Source organism: Bos javanicus, chromosome 23 (assembly GCF_032452875.1).
Source record: "Bos javanicus breed banteng chromosome 23, ARS-OSU_banteng_1.0, whole genome shotgun sequence".
In the NCBI taxonomy this organism is placed as follows: domain Eukaryota; kingdom Metazoa; phylum Chordata; class Mammalia; order Artiodactyla; family Bovidae; genus Bos; species Bos javanicus.
The window spans coordinates 29,863,362-29,881,612 of NC_083890.1; the positions used below are offsets into that span (position 1 = coordinate 29,863,362).

Sequence of the window (18,251 nt, forward strand, 5' to 3'; positions counted from 1 at the left end):
TAGAACAAATAATTTCACAATTTGTATGGAAATACAAAAAACCTCGAATAGCCAAAGCGATCTTGAGAAAGAAGAATGGAACTGGAGGAATCAACCTACCTGACTTCAGGCTCTACTACAAAGCCACAGTTATCAAGACAGTATGGTACTGGCACAAAGACAGAAATATAGATCAATGGAACAAAATAGAAAGCCCAGAGATAAATCCACACACATATGGACACCTTATCTTTGACAAAGGAGGCAAGAATATACAATGGAGAAAAGACAATCTCTTTAACAAGTGGTACTGGGAAAACTGGTCAACCACTTGTAAAAGAATGAAACTAGAACACTTTCTAACACCATCCACAAAAATAAACTCAAAATGGATTAAAGTTCTAAACATAAGACCAGAAGCTATAAAAATCTTAGAGGAGAACATAGGCAAAAAACTCTCCAACATACATCACAGCAGGATCCTCTATGACCCACCTCCCAGAATATTGGAAATAAAAGCAAAAATAAACAAATGGGACCTAATTAAAATTAAAAGCTTCTGCACAACAAAAGAAACTATAAGCAAGGTGAAAAGACAGCCTTCAGAATGGGAGAAAATAATAGCAAATGAAGCAACTGACGAACAACTAACCTCAAAAATACACAAGCAACTCCTGCAGCTCAATTCCAGAAAAATAAATGACCCAATCAAAAAATGGGCCAAAGAACTAAATAGACATTTCTCCAAAGAAGACATACAGATGGCTAACAAACACATGAAAAGATGCTCAACATCACTCATTATCAGAGAAATGCAAATCAAAACCACTATGAGGTACCATTTCACGCCAGTCAGAATGGCTGCAATCCAAAAGTCTACAAGCAATAAATGCTGGAGAGGGTGTGGAGAAAAGGGAACCCTATTACATTGTTGGTGGGAATGAAAATTAGTACAGCCACTATGGACAAAGTGTGGAGATTCCTTAAAAGAACTGGAAATAGAACTGCCATATGACCCAGCAATCCCACTGCTGGGCATACACACTGAGGAAACCAGAAGTGAAAGAGACACATGTACCCCAATGTTCATCACAGCACTGTTTATAATAGCCAGGACATGGAAGCAACCTAGATGTCCATCAGCAGATGAATGGATAAGAAAGCAGTGGTACATATACACAATGGAATATTACTCAGCCATTAAAAAGAATACATTTGAATCAGTTCTAATGAGGTGGATGAAACCGGAGCCTATTATACAGAGTGAAGTAAGCCAGAAAGAAAAACACCAATACAGTATACTAACGCATATATATGGAGTTCAGAAAGATGGCAATTACAACCCTGTATGCGAGACAGCAAAAGAGACACAAATGTATAGAACAGTCTTTTGGACTCTGTGGGAGAGAGAGGGGGGGATGATTTGGGAGAATGGCATTAAAACATGTATAATATCATATAAGAAACGAATCACCAGTCCAGGTTCGATCAGGATACAGGAAGCTTAGGACTGGTGCACTGAGATGACTCAGAGGCATGGTACGGGGAGGGAGGTGGGAGGGGGGTTCAGGATGGGGAACACGTGTATACCCGTGGTGGATGCATGTTGATGTATGGCAAAACCAATACAATATTGTAAATTAAAAAATTAATTAATTAATTAATTAATTTAAAATTCAAACAGCAAAAAAAAAAAAAAAATGTATTTTAACCACTAAAGCAACTTCAACAACAAAAAAACACAGAATCTAAGAAGTTAATAAAGGAGATAAAATGAAATAGTAAAAAAAAAAAATGAATTCATACAAAAGAAGGCAAAAAAGGAGAAATAAAACAAAAACAGAAGAGTTGAGACAAATAGAAAATAAGCAAAAAATTGTAGACTTGAACCAAACCATATTTTAATTCACTTACATTACACAAAAACAAAAAAATCATTGCAAACTAAAGGCAGAGATTGTTATGCTTAAGAAATAACAACATCCAACTATATCTTGTTTTCAAGAAATACACTTTAAAAATAAAAGATAAATTGACTTTTTTAAAACTCTTTTTACTAAAAGAGTTAGTAAAATATATCATGCAAACACAAAGCTTTAAAAGCAGATTTAACTATTTCATATCAAATAAATCAGACTCCAAGACAAGGAGCATTATAAGGAAAAAGTGGAATATTATATAAAGATTAAATTGGCAATCTATCTTGAATAGGTAACAGTCACATGTGTGTGTGCAACTAATAAAATCTCAAACTTCATGAAGCAGAAGTTGAAAACATCAAAGGACAAATAGACAACGCACAAACATCATTGGGACTATCAACACATTTCTCTTAATAATAAGTAGGACAACTAGACAAGAAAATAATAACGATACAGAATGTATTGAAAACCACTCAGCCAACTTCAACTAGTTGAAGTGAATCAAACTTTTTTTTTAACAAAACACATACAGCATTCGCTAAAATAGACTGTATAGTTAGCACAGCAGAAATAAAGAGATAGGATAGTTAGGCTGGGGTCCGAGGGTAAGACCTCCCTAAGGACATTTAGGAATCTTTGGAACTTGAACTTGGGATGACAGGTATACCAGGAGCACTGCTGTGGAGAAGAGTGAAATGGAAGACTTGAAGACTGGCAGGAAGACAATCTAAGAGGGAGCTGATGAGATCAAGCTGTAGGACTAAGTAGCCTTGGTACTATAACACATTCTTTCCAAAAACAAAAACTATTTCTTGCTGATTTAATCTCTTGGCTATAACCAAGCTTTCCTGATCCCTTCCTCTCTCCATCTCTCCTTCTCCTCCCCTTGCCCCACCTCACATGGACACACGCACATACACAGACAGACTCAAGTTGACATGAACATTTTGAAAAATAAATTTTATCATGGAAAATGTATTTTTATGCAACTGCCTTTCTTCATTTACCAGTGTGTCTGGAAATTATTCTACATCAGTACACAGAGATCTCATTATTTTAATGCAGAACAATGTCAACAATTTATACTTAAATGGATTATTTACTCTTGCAATGATGATTGACATTTTGGTTCTTTCCAGTTTTTCACTTTTACAAAATCTGCAGTAGACAGTTTGTGAACATGTATTGCTGTGTATGTAATAGTATTTCAGTTGGATGCTTAACGAGAATTTTACATCAAAGGTCATATAAATTTTGCATATTAAATAATGCCAAAAACCTGAAATATATCTATACCAATATACCTTCCATTTACAAGTGTATAAAAATGATTATCTTCTCAGAAACTCACCTTGGTGGCACAAGAGAAACTTTTTAACCATTTGGATAAAACACAAGATCGGATGTCTACCTTATACTACATACATAAATACATTATAAGTTAATAAGTACCCAGAAATGAAAGATATATTTTTTTAACTTTCAGAGTTAGGTGGAGGAGAATATATTTATTATTTGAGACTATCTTACAAACAAAAAAATACACCATAAAGAATGCTATTGATACATTCACCTATAATAAATAGAATTATATTTATTATGATAATTTATGAAAAATTACAATAATAAGACAATCCCCCCAAATGGGAGATTTCTGCGTTACAAGTCACTAATAAAAGATGAGTTCTCAGAATATATAAATAAGAACTCCAAGAGAAAAAATGATTTAAGAAAAAAGAAAATGGCCCAAACTTATACAAATGAATTTTACACTAGAGAAATATTGGCAAATTGCCCTACACAGTGGCTGCACTAGCCTTCACCAAACACATGAGTGTGGAAAATTTCCCACCTAGAGTCAAAGAATTTGTCTCTCCTTATAGTCTTATTTGCATGAAATGTTCCTTTGGTATCTGATTTTCTTGAAGAGATCTCTAGTCTTTCCCATTCTGTTTTCCTCTTTCTTTGCATTGATTACTGAGGAATGCTTTCTTATCCCACCTTGCTATTCTTTGGAACTCTGCATTCAGATGTGTATGTCTTTCCTTTTCTCCTTTGCCTTTAGCTTCTCTTCTTTTCTTCAGTCTTGAATATTCATCAGAAGGACTGATGCTGAAGCTGAAGCTCAATACTTTGGACAACTGATGTGAAGAGCTGACTCATTTGAAAAGACCCTGATGTTGAGAAAGATTGAAGGTGGGAGGAGAAGGGGATGACAGAGGATGAGATGGCTGGATAGCATCACCGACTTGATGGACATGAGTTTGAGCAAGCTCCGGGAGTTGATGATGAACAGGGAAGCCTAGCATGCTGCAGTCCATGGGGTTGCAAAGAGTCCGACACAACTGAACTGAATTGATAGTCTTATTTCTCATTTCTCTTATTTTGAGTGTGACTGAGGAATATGTAATTTTAAAAGAGTTATTTTATTTGCTTTCTCAAAGCTACCTGTTTGTATACTTTACCCTTTATTGAGGGAGGGGGTGGATTTTCTTATCAATTTTAGGAACTTTTTATCTCTGATGGAAATTAGTGCTTTATCTTTGATACAAATGGCAATCATTTTTATTTGTTTCGGTGTTACTTATAGAACTGTAATTCCCAGTTGGTCATTTGTCTTTTGTATGTTTCAGATTGATTACAAGTTGATCTTAGTTTTGTTTTGTTTTGTTTTGTTTTCATTTTATGGCTTCTGGTTTCTGACTCATAGATAAATAACCTCAGTTATTTGAAGTTTCTAAAGGAATTTCTCTTTTATAAGAACAAACCTATATGCAGATCAGGAAGCAACAGTTAGCACTGGACATGGAACAACAGACTGGTTCCAAATAGGAAAAGGAGTAAGTCAAGGCTGTATATTGTCACCTTGCTTATTTAACTTCTATGCAGAGTACATCATGAGACGTGCTGGGCTGGAAGAAGCACAAGCTGGAATCAAGATTGCCGGGAGAAATATCAATAACCTTAGATATGCAGATGACACCATCCTTATGGTAGAAAGTGAAGAGGAACCAAAAAGCCTCTTGATGAAAGTGAAAGTGGAGAGTGAAAAAGTTGGCTTAAAGCTCAACCTTCAGAAAACGAAGATCATGGCATCTGGTCCCATCACTTCATGGGAAATAGATGGGGAAATAGTGGAAACAGTGTCAGACTTTATTTTTCGGGGCTCCAAAATCACTGCAGATGGTGACTGCAGCCATGAAATTAAAAGACGCTTACTCCTTGGAAGGAAAGTTATGACCAACCTAGATAGCATATTGAAAAGCAGAGATATTATTTTGCCAACAAAGGTCCGTCTAGTCAAGGCTATGGTTTTTCCTGTGGTCATGTATGGATGTGAGAGTTGGACTGTGAAGAAAACTGAGCACCAAAGAATTGATGCTTTTGAACTGTGGTGTTGGAGAAGACTCTTGAGAGTCCCTTGGACTGTAAGGAGATCCAACCAGTCCATTCTGAAGGAGATCAGCCCTGGGTATTCTTTGGAAGGAATGATGCTGAAGCTGAAACTCCAGTACTTTGGTCACCTCATGCGAAGAGTTGACTCTTTGGAGAAGACTCTGATGCTGGGGGCGACTGGGCGAAGGAGGAAAAGGGGACGACAGAGGATGAGATGGCTGGATGGCATCACTGATTTGATGGATGTGAGTCTGAGTGAACTCCGGGAGTTGGTGATGGACAGGGAGGCTGTGATTCATGGGGTCGCAAAGAGTCAGACACGACTGAGTGACTGAACTGAACTGAACTGAAGAACATAGTGTAGTGTAATTTTTCCAGCTTTTCAATTTTTGTTTTGTTTCCTTCAATAGTTTAATTAAAGGTTTCATTATTAATGGATTCTACATTTGCTATAAAGTTTTGCTGTTTTTGTTTTGCTATTGTAATGCAATTTTTTTACATTATCTTTCCTAACATGTTGTTAATGTATATGAAAAAAATGGATTTCTGTATATTAATTTTCTATTCCATTATCTTAATGAATTCATAGTAATTGTGCTGTTCTCTTTCTGCTAGTATTGTTCTTTCTATGTTTAAAGGAGAATATTTACAGGAATAAAATTAAACTCACACATCTTCATTTAAATACTTGCAAGATTTGCTCTTCCTATTATATTGAAGAAGACTGGGGCCAGCCTGACTTGTACCTTTCAAATGATAACTCCTTTTATCTGATTGATCAGGAAGCTACAGTAATCAAAACAGTATGGTACCAGAGCAAAACCAGACACAAACATCAGTGAAATAGAATAGAAAGTCCAGAAATAAACCCATATATATATGGTCAATTAATTTATGACAAAGCAGGCAAAACTATAAAATGAAGAAAATATAATCTCTGCAATAAGTAGTGCTGGGAAAACTGAACAGCTACCTGTAGAAGAATGAAATTAGAACATTTTCTAACACTGTATACAAAAATAAACTCAAAATGGTTTAAAAATCTAAATGTAAGACCAGATACTATAAAGCTTCTAAAGGAAAACATAGGTAGAATACTGTTTAACAAAAATTGTAGCGATATGTTTTTGGATCTGTCTCCTAGAGTAATGGAAACAAAAGCAAAAATAAACAAATAATATCTAATTAAAACTATAGGCTTTTGCACAGCAAAGGAAACCATAAACAAAACAAAAAGACAACCTATAAACTGGGAGAAAAAAGGTGCAAATGATCCTACTGACAAGAGATTAATTTCCAAAATATACAAACAGCTCATACAGCTCAATTGGAAAAAAAAAAAAAACAACCAAATCAAAACATGGACAGAAGACCTAAATAAACACTTTTTCAAAGACATACACATGCTAATGGGCACCTGAAATGATGCTTAATATCACTAATTATCACAGAGATGCAAATCAAAACTACAGTGAGGTATCACCTCACACTGTCAGAATAGCTGTTATTAAAAAGGATAAATGCTGGAGAGGTTGTGGAGAAAAGGGAACCCTCTTACACTGTTGGTGGGAATGCAAACTGGTGCAGCCGCTATGGAGAACATTATGTGTTGTGTGTGTTAGTCATTCAGTCTTGTCCGACTCTTTGTGACCCCACGGACTGTAGCCCAACAGGCTCTTCTGTGCATAGAATTCTCCAGGCAAGAATACTGGAGTGGGTTTTCATTTCCTTCTCTAGGGGAACATTATGGAAGTTCCTTAAAAAATTAAAAATAGTTACCATATGATTCAGCCATCCCACTCGTGGACATAAATCTGAAAAAGACAAAAATGCTAATTTGAAAAGGTACATGTACTTAAATGTTCACAGAAACACTATTTATAATAGCCAAGACATAGAAGTAATCTAAATGTCTGCCAATAGATGAATGGATAAAGAAGATGTGGTGTGTGTTTATATATATATATATATATATATATATATATATATATATATATAATGGAATATTACTCAGCCGTAAAAGAGAATGAAATAATGCCAGTTTTAGCAACAAGGATGGACCTGGAGACCTAGATATTATCATACTAACTGAAGTACAGCAGACAAAGACAAATCTATGATATAACTTATACGTGGAATCTAAAGAAAGATACAAATGAACTTTACAAAACAAAAACAGATTCACAGACTTAGAAAACATACATGTTACTAAGGTGAAAGTGGAAGGAAGGAATAAACTGGGAGTTTGGGATGAACAGATACACATTACTATATAAAATAAACAACAAGGATCTATTGTATAGTACAGGGAACTGTCTTGTAATAATCTATAATGGAAAAGACTGAAAAAGTATATCTATCTATCTATCTATCTATCTATATATATATAGATACACATACATATATAACTTCCCTGTTGGCTCATTCGTTTGCCATGCAGGAGACGCAGGTTCAATCCCTGGGTCAGGAAGATTCCCTGGAATAAGAAATGGCAACCCGCTGCCATATTCTTGCCTGGAAAATCCCATGGACAGAGGAGCCTGGCAGGCTACAGCCCAAAGGGTTGCAAAGAGTCAGGCACGACTGAGAGTGTAAGCTTAGTCAGTACATAATTTTGCTGTACACCTGAAACTAACACAACATTCTAAATCAATGATGCTTCAATTTTTTTTTAAAGATTATTATCTTTGAAATCTAGTAGTCTTACTAGGGTTTTTACCACTAAATGTATTTTTTAGCTGAAATAAAGTGAGAATTTTTTAGTCTGTAGATCTATATATTCTTTTATAATTTGTAAAGCACAGTTTATTATAATTTTGATTTTGCACTTTGTTGGTTATTTTTTCTTGGTTTTAACAATACTGTGTTATTTATCTCCTTCTATGATTCAGTGTCTATTCTCCTTTCTATTTTTATAATTTTAATTTTTATTTCTTCTTTTTGATTTTCAATTTTCCCCTCTATTTCTGACCTGAGTTCTGCCAATTCATGATACAATCTCAACTTTGCTATTTTGCCATTTATTTGTCATGGATTTTTGCTCTTCTCTTTTGTGTTATAGTTTCATACTGTCAGTCACAATTTTATGGATGCCTTTTTAGCAATAATGACATTATATTTGGTTAGAGTTCTTACCTCCAACACAGTATTTTGTAATGAATATTCCTTATCTGTCATTACTTTCTTGGTTTCATATGTTAGTATTTTGCATATGGCCAGTAATAAATCTTTTGTATAAAATCTTGACTTCCTTTTGATTATTCATCATTAACTATATCAGTTTTTACTTTCTTAGACCAACTATTTATAGGAGATTCATGTTGGAGAAGAGGCTAATCCTTGTCCTAGACCTCGCTCATAGCAATCTTTGTTGACAGCAAAAACACCATGACACAGGTTAAATGTGTATGAGAGCTACTTTGGCCTTTGGTATGTGTGTATGCGTTAGTTGCTCAGTCATGTCCAACTCTGTGTGACCCCATGGACTGTAGCCCACCAGGCGCCTCTGTCTGCGGGATTCTCCAGGCAAGAATACTGGAGTGGGTTGCTATTCCCTTCTTCAGGGGATCTTGCCAACCAAGGGATTGAACCCAGGTCTCTCACATGGCAGGCAGATTCTTTGCCATCTGAGCCACCAGGTTTGGCCTTTACTTTTCCTCAATCAATTGAGATCTTTCCAGTCATAAAATCAATATCATGGAAATATTGACATAATGTACAGCACAGTGACTACAGTTAATATACTATATTGCATATTTAGAAGTTGCTAAGACAGTAGCAACTTCTCATCACAGTAGAAGTTCTCATCACAAGGAAAAAATTGTAACTATTTGTAGTGATAGGTGTTAACTAGACTTATGTGGTGAACATTTTACAATACATACAAATATTGAATCATACTGTACAGCTGAATCTAAGATAATGTTATATGTCAATTATATTTCAAAGATAGTTGAGATTTTCCACCCTAGATTTGCTATAATGCAAAGTCTGTTCTATTCACTCTTTCAACAATAAACTACCTGTTTCAAAAGAGACTTAATTCCATGATTTCTATTTCTGCTTTTCATAGACTCCATAAAGAGATTCAGGATAATTGATAACACCAATCTTCATTCTCTGCTCCTGTTGTTATAACAAGAGACAGATAGCTGTACTGTTTTCTTTTTCTTTTTTGGTGGTGGTGGTGTTTTCTCCAGACCTTCCCACTTGTTTAGAGGAAGTTGGTTTTTCAGTTGGTTTTGAGTTCAGTGATGATGGACATTATCTTAAGTATCCCCCTTTGATTGTTCTAGTTTCAGAAACCATTATTTAATTGTTCTAATTTTCAGATGTATCTTAGATTTTTGTATTTTATTTTATTTATTTATTTTGGGTTTATTTCTGAGAGAAGAACAGGGAAGTTCTTATTTAACTAGGATCACTGAAATTTTTACTTTCATTGATCATCAGTCTCTAAGATCATTACAGGACTGATACACCGTGCTCCTACAAAATAAACCTTCAGGAAGGAAAACTAGGCAAAGCTGTTTTTGTAACCCATGTCTAGTGGTAGTTACAGTAGGTTACACTGTAAAATGTATTATGAATGGAAGAAGCAACATTTCTAAATTTTACACTATGTTTCTAAGTTTACCTCCATCGATCATTATCATAGGTATGTCTGTGTTACTTTTATATCCATTGTATTTCTTTCTCCTCTCCTTCATTTTGATAAATTGCTATTCTATGCTGAAATCATAAATGTATTTGTCGATTACATTTATTTCAAACCATTAGATTACTTATAATATACATTCAACTAAAAAACAAATCGTGGAGTCAGAAGATGTAGACGAGTGCTTCACTTGGTCATGCAGGGCTTGTCACAAAACTTCTATGATACCCAGTTTCCATCCACATAGAAAAAGAAGTAACATCCATTTAAAAGTTTTTAAGGATCAATAAGACATAACATACCAAAAATGTATATGATTAGTAAAGCACAATATAAAACCACTATAATTATTTTCACTCCTATTTGCCTCACTTATAAGGAGTAATAGTAATGATGATGTTAGTCTCAATCCAAAATGGACAAAAGGAGCTGACTTTTGAAATTGATAAATTCTCTTAAGGAGATTTGTTTTGTTTTCCCTTGTTTTGTGCTTCTGAGCAATCATTAATATACATTAATTGCTTATGAGATACTCCAGACCCCAAGGTATTTCATCATTCCTCAACAAATTTCATCATTGCTCTTAAGGGAAATCTAATTAGTTATTATTCACAGCACATATGTGTCTCCTTGTTGGATTATTTTTCACTGGAGGAGACAAAAGTATTCTTATTAACTGTGCTTATGAAGTGGGAATGGTGAGGGGCAGGTGCACCTCCTTCCACACGCATGAAGGTTCACAGTGAGAACTGGGCAGAAGTAGTGGAAGCCTAGGGATGGTTCTGCTCTATTTAGATTTAATAACGAATATTCATTTCTATTTTATAAAATAACACTTTTTTCCAAATTTTTCTTGGCTGAATCATCAGTACTGAAAAATTTACTCAGCTGAATTAAGGTAAGTGGAGGAGAAATTAAGTTGTCATAGGTAATATTATAAGGTGTTTCTCAAAATCAAAATGATTTTCATACAACCTCTTACTTTCACACCAGTTGATCTCCTCACCATGTCATCTAGAACATCTATTGATCTCTAAACTAATATCTGTTGAAATGGAGATCCTATAAATAAAAATTGCTATACCTTTCTACTCATGTGCTCATGATTAAATATTTATCCCATCAGTTCAATTCAGTTCACTTGCTCAGTTGCGTCCAACTCTTTGTGACCCTCAAGGATTGCAGCACGCCTGGCCTCCCTGTCCATTACCAACTCTAAGAGCTTGCTCAAACTCATGTCCATCGAGTCAGTGATGCCATCCAACCACTTCATCCTCTGTCGTCCTCTTCTCCTCCTGCCTTCAATCTTTCCCAGCTTCGGGGTCTTTTCTAATGAGTCCCATAATCTATTTTAGCAAATATTTATTAAGAACCTACTAGTTACTTTAGGGAGAATTCACCTAATAAAATTAATGTGCACCACACAAAGAAGCAGTAGATTTGTTGTAGGAATAAAAATCATGAACTCATTTTTGAACTATGATGTTGTGAAATGAGATGTAAACCTGTGTGGTATTGATTTAAAGCCCTGTGTTGATGTTGAGTACATTGGTAAAATTGCCTATCTGAAAGTAGAGAAGGAAAGTTGAATTAGTAAAGATATATGGCAGAGTTATCTGTCCAGAGCTAGTAACTGAAACTAACAAGAATAAAGGATCAATGAAGCAAAGAGAAAAGCAGAAATTGGTTAGAAAACATTGGAGATAACTGGAGGGGAGGAGAAATGAATGAGAAGATGCAGTGAAGAAAAGTGAAGGTAAAGAATGAACTGAAAAGAAGAATAGTAGTGATATAACACCCTGCTTTAGAAGAGAGTATATGCAATGAAAAACATTGCCCCAAAAGATACATGCACCCCAATGTTCATTGCACCACTGTTTGCAGTAGCCAGGACATGGAGGCAATCTGGATGTCCACTGACAGAGGAATGGATGGAAAAGATGTGGTGCATATATACAATGAAATCTTACTCAGCCATTAAAAAGAATGAAATAAGGCCATTTGCAGCAACATGGATGGATCTAGAGAGTCTCATACTGAGTGAAGTTAAGTCAAATAGAGACAGAGAAATATCATATGACATCTCTTGTATCTGGACTCTAAAAAAAAATAATACAGATGAAGTGAAAGTGAAGTCGCTCAGTTGTGTCCAACTCTGCCACCCCATAGACTGTAGGCCACCAGGCTCTTCCATCCATGGGATTTCCCAGGCCAGAATACTGGAGTGGGTTGCCATTTCCTTCTTCAGGGGGTCTTCCCGGCCCAGGGATTGAACCTGGGTCTCCTGCATTGCAGGCAGATGCTTTAACCTCTGGGCCACCAGGGAAGCCCAAGTACAAGGTTCATACAAATGAACCTAATTACAAAACAGAAACAGACTCATAGACACAGAAAACAAACTCGTGATTGCTCAAGGGAAGGGATAGTTAAGGACTTTGGGAAGGTCAGGTACACACCACTATATTTAAAATGGATAGCCAACAAAAACCTATTGTATAGAACATGGAACTCTGCTCAATGTTATGTGCTAGCTTGGATGGGAGGCGGGTTTGGGGGAGAATGGATACATGTATATGTATGACTGAATCCCTTTGCTGTTCACCTAAAACTATCACAACATTGTTAATCAGCTATTCCCCAAAACAAAATGCATTTGATGTTAAAACTTTTTAATTAAATTAAAAAAATAAAAGGGTTTTTTTTTGGAGCAATTTTTTTTAAAAAAGAGATATTATTGTTACAAATGCCCTACACTCCTAACTTCCAATATCCTGACCCTTAATGATATATTAAGTGTCTTCCAGTCCTTTTATTCCTCATTTTATTTAAGACTTGATTTCACTGTCATACGTACAGAACTAGATGAGACTTGCTTTTTTGAGAAAGAAAGTGGGAGGTTATCTGCAAAAAGAGACACGCATGATGGTGAAGAGAAGGCCCCTGAGAAAGAAAGACCTGGTTATAAATCTTCAGTTCAGTTCAGTCACTCAGTCATGTCCAACTCTTTGCGACCCCATGAATCGCAGCACGCCAGGCCTCCCTGTCCATAACCAACTCCCAGAGTTCACTCAAACTATGTCCATCGAGTTGGTGATGCCATCCAGCCATCTCATCCTCTGTCGTGCCCTTCTCCTCCTGCCCCCAATCCCTCCCAGCATCAGAGTCTTTTCCAATGAGTCAACTTTTCACATGAGGGGGCCAAAGTACTAGAGTTTCAGCTTTAGCATCAGTCCTTATAAATCTTAGTACTCACTAAAATAAAGTTACAGAATAGGGAATAATGTTGATACAAGTTATATTATTATATTTCCCTCATTCTAGGGTATCCTGTTCTTGAGGTGTAAACACATATTTCAAGTTTTATTGTAATTATATTACAATAATGGGGTAAAAGAAGCAGGCCGATAACAGATTCCTACCTTCCTGTGACTGTTAGAATAATAAGAATGGTTATTGTACCTATCTCCCAGTCAATCAATCAATAAATTAATTAAACATTTTAGAGAAGTACGAGGAATCTCTATATTTGAAAATAACTCCAAGAATCTTTTCTTAAGACAGAATCAGAAATTATTCTGTTTTATTTAATATTAATGACTTTGTTTCTTAATGGGATCTATGTAAAAATAATTATACTTTTAAAAGGTAAAACAAAGTTAATGATTTAAATTCTTCATCTTTTAGCATGCACTGCCATGCTATATTATAGGCACAGAGAAAATTCTTTCAATAAAGAATTACATTAAATTGAGCAAAGTACTCTTTTATACACTCCAGTCATTGATGTAGATTTCTAGGTTTTATCAAACTCTCCACTATAATCCACATTTGGACATTTCACTAGATATTCAAAAATTTATGTAATAATCTATTGTTATCATACATTAAATTTTATATTATTTGTATCACTGAAAAAATATGTTTATGTGTTTGATAATAAAACTGTTATCTATATAATTTATATAATCCTGATTTGAATTGATATTGAAGTTTCTGAATATACCCATATGATTTCTACTATATTGATTATTCTACTTTCAGAATTGCTATTAAGAAAAAAGAAAAAGAATGATCAATGACAGCTACTTTGGTGGATTTATACTCCTTGGATTCACAGGCCAGCCTCAGATGGAGATGATTATTTCTTGGGTTGTTTTTTTCTTCTACATCATTGCCCTGACTGGAAACATGGCCATCATCCTGCTATCTTTTCTCGATGACCATCTCCAAACTCCCATGTACTTCTTCCTTAGAAGCTTGGCCATTTTGGATCTCTGATATACCACAAACATAGTCCCTCATATGTTGGTCAATATCTGGGGCAAAGACAAGAGAATTACTTTTGGTGGCTGTGCTTTCCAACTTTTCACTGATATGGTTCTCTGCTCAGTTGAATGTATCCTTCTGGCTGTGATGTCTTATGACAGGTTCAATGCTGTCTGCAAGCCTCTGCACTATATGACCATAATGAACTCCCAAATTTGCCAGGGCCTTGTAGGCACTGCGGGGGTGGTTGGTGTTATTAATTGCATGATACTTTCCCCCTATGCCATGAGTCTTCCTCGATGTGGAAATCACCACCTGGATCACTTCTTTTGTGAAATGTCTGCAATGATCAAGATTGCATGTGTGGACATGACAGCCATGGAGGTAACCACATTTGCCATGTGCCTGATTATAGTTCTTGCTCCTCTTCTTCTCATTCTGGTTTCTTATGGCTTCATTGCTGTAGCTGTGCTCAAGATCAAATCTGCAACGGGAAGGCAAAAAGCATTTGGGACCTGTTCCTCCCATCTCATTGTGGTATCCATCTTCTATGGAACTGTTATCTACATGTACATCCAGCCAGGAAACAGTCCAAATCAAAATGAGGGTAAACTTCTCAGTATCTTTTATTCCATTGTTACTCCCAGCATGAACCCACTGATCTATACTCTAAGGAATAAGGAGTTCAAGGGGGCCATAAAGAGACTGATTGGGAAAAAGAAAGTTCTGTGGAAACAATAGGACACTGATTTTTCCTTCCAGAAGTTTCTATTATGGAAATGTGTCCTTTACAACCTTTATATGTCGACTATTTATGTTGCATCATCACCTGAGATAAAGTACATGAAAGTGAAGTCACTCAGTTTGTCTGAATCTTTGCAACCCCATGGACGGCAGCCTGTCAGGCTCCTCTGTCCATGGTATTCTCAGGCAAGAATACTGGATTGGGTTGCCATTTTTTTCTCTGGGGAATCTTCCTGACCCAGGGATACAACCCAGGTCTCCAGCACTGCAGGCAGACTCTTTACCGTCTGAGCTACCAGGGAAGTCACTTCTCACCTGAGAGAAGTACTCACGAAATATACAAAAAATTATTATCAAATATATTGCATTATTTATTTATTTTTATTTATTTATTTTATAATTTTATTTTATTTTGTAACTTTACAATATTGTATTGGTTTTGCCATATATCAACATGAATCCGCCACAGGTATACATGTGTTCCCCATCCTGAACCCTCCTCCCTCCCTGTGCCATCCCTCTGGGTTGTCCCAGTGCACCAGCCCCAAGCATCCAGTATCGTGCATTGAACCTGGACTGGCGACTCGTTTCATATATGATATTATACATATTTCAATGCCATTCTCCCAAATCATCCCACCCTCTCCTACTCCCACAGAGTCCCAAAGACTGTTCTATACATCAGTGTCTCTTTTGCTGTCTCGTATACAGGGTTATTGTTACCATCTTTCTAAATCCATATATATTATCAAATATAATGCATTATTGAATAGCTAACATATTATGATACATGTACAAAAAAACATATTTAAAATAAGTTTTAAACTGAGACACCAAAACTAAAAATAATTTACAATATGCACTGATTCTTTTAGATTATACATGTCCAAATTTTACTTGTATTCCTCAGTTAACTGTAATATTTTCCTTTAATTATGCTAACTAGATATTCTCATAATTTTAAGGGGTTAAAATCAGCTCTTTACTGACAGAAGTAAAACCCCTATTAACCAAGAAGACCAAGAGTTCTAGTTATCAATCATCTTCATAGTGATGCAATGTTAATTGACCACATCAAAAATTTCTTTCAACATTTTCCTCTACCCATATAATTACTCCAAAAAGTAATTGTGAGCACAAATGAAAGACATTTTATGTCACACACGAGTAACCATCTTTAAGATATCAACACTAATGCTTTTATTTTTTCCACTGATTTTCCAAATTTCTTATTTTAGAGGTCAGCATGGGGGTATTTGAAATGGGTGAATTTAACTCAATGACCATTATATCTACTACTGTAGGCAGGAATCCCTTAGGAGAAATGGAGTAGCCATAATGGTCAACAAAAGAGTCCAAAATGCAGTACTTGGATGCAATCTCAAAAATGACAGAATGATCTCTGTTCATTTCCAAGGCAAACCATTCAATGTCACAGTAATCCAAATCTATGCCCCAACCAGTAATGCTGAAAAAGCTGAAGTTGAACGGTTCTATGAAGACCTACAAGACCTTTTAGAACTAACACCCAAAAAAGATGTCCTTTTCATTATAGGGGACTGAAATGCAAAAGTAGGAAGTCAAGAAACACCTGGGGTAACAGGCAAATTTGGCCTTGGAATACGGAATGAAGCAGGGCGAAGGCTAATAGAGTTTTGCCAAGAGAACACACTGGTTGTAGCAAACACCCTCTTCCAACAATACAAGAGAGGACTCGACACATGAACATCACCAGATGGTCAACACCAAAATCCGATTGATTGTATTCTTTGCAGCCAAAGATGGAGAAGCTCTATACAGTCAGCAAAAACAAGACTGGGGCTGACTGTGGCTCAGATCATGAACTCCTTATTGCCAAATTTAGACTTAAATTGAAGAAAGTAGGGAAACCCACTAGACCATTCAGATATGACCTAAATCAAATTCCTTATGATTATACAGTGGAAGTGAGAAATACATTTAAGGGACTAGATCTGATACAGTGCTTGATGAACTATGGACAGAGGTTCGTGACATTGTACAGGAGACAGGGATCAAGACTATTCCCATGGAAAAGAAATGCAAATAAGCAAAATGGCTGTCTGGGGAGGCCTTACAAATAGCTGTGAAAAGAAGAGAAGCAAAAAGCAAAGGAGAAAAGGAAAGATATAAGCATCTGAATGCAGAGTTCCAAAGAATAGCCAGGAGAGATAAGAAAGCCTTCTTCAGTGATCAATGCAAAGAAATAGAGGAAAATAACAGAATGGGAAAGATTAGAGATCTCTTCAAGAAAATTAGAGATACCAAGGGAATATTTCATGCAAAGATGGGCTTGATAAAGGACAGAAATGGTAGGGACATAGCAGAAGCAGAAGATATTAAGAAGAGGTGACAAGAATACACAGAAGAACTGTACAAAAACGATCTTTACGACCAAGATAATCACGATGGTGTGATCACACACCTAGAGCCAGACATCCTGAAATGTGAAGTCAAGTGGGCCTTAGAAAGCATTACTATGAACAAAACTAGTGGAGGTGATGGAATTCCAGTGGAGCTATTTCAAATCCAGGAAGATGATGCTGTGAAAGTGCTGCACTTGATATGCCAGCAAATTTGGAAAACTCAGCAGTGGATACCGGAATGGAAAAGGTCAGTTTTGATTCCAATACCAAAGAACGGCAATGCCAAAGAATGTGCAAACTACTGCACAATTGTACTCATCTCACATGCTAGTAAAGTAATGCTCAAAATTCTCCAATCCAGGCTTTAGCAATACTTGAACCATGAACTTCCTGATGTTCAAGCTGGTTTTAGAAAAGGCAGGGTAACCAGAGATCAAATTGCCAACATCCGCTGGACCATCAAAAAACCAAGAGAGTTCCAGAAAAACATCTATTTCTGCTTTATTTATTATGCCAAAGCCTTTGACTGTGTGGATCACAATAAACTGTGGAAAATTCTGAAAGAGATGGGAATCCAAGATCACCTGACCTATCTCTTGAGAAACCTATATGCAGGTCAGGAAGCAACAGTTAGAACTGGACACGGAACAACAGACTGGTTCCAAATAGGAAAAGGAGTACGTCAAGGCTGTATATTGTCACCCTGCTTATTTAACTTATATGCAGAGCACATCATGAGAAACGCTGGACTGGAAGAAGCACAAACTGGAATCAAGATTGCTGGGAGAAATATCAATAACCTCAGATATGCAGATGACACCACCCTTATGGCAGAAAGTGAAGAGGAACTAAAAAGCAACTTGACGAAAGTGAAAGAGGAGAATGAAAAAGTTGGGTTAAAGC

At 36.1% G+C, this 18,251-nt stretch overlaps 1 pseudogene; it reads left to right on the plus strand.

The window, feature by feature from the left end:
- Positions 1-14,022: 14,022 nt before the first annotated feature.
- On the plus strand, positions 14,023-14,961 carry LOC133235996 (olfactory receptor 2W1-like; annotated as a pseudogene).
- Positions 14,962-18,251: the final 3,290 nt, after the last annotated feature.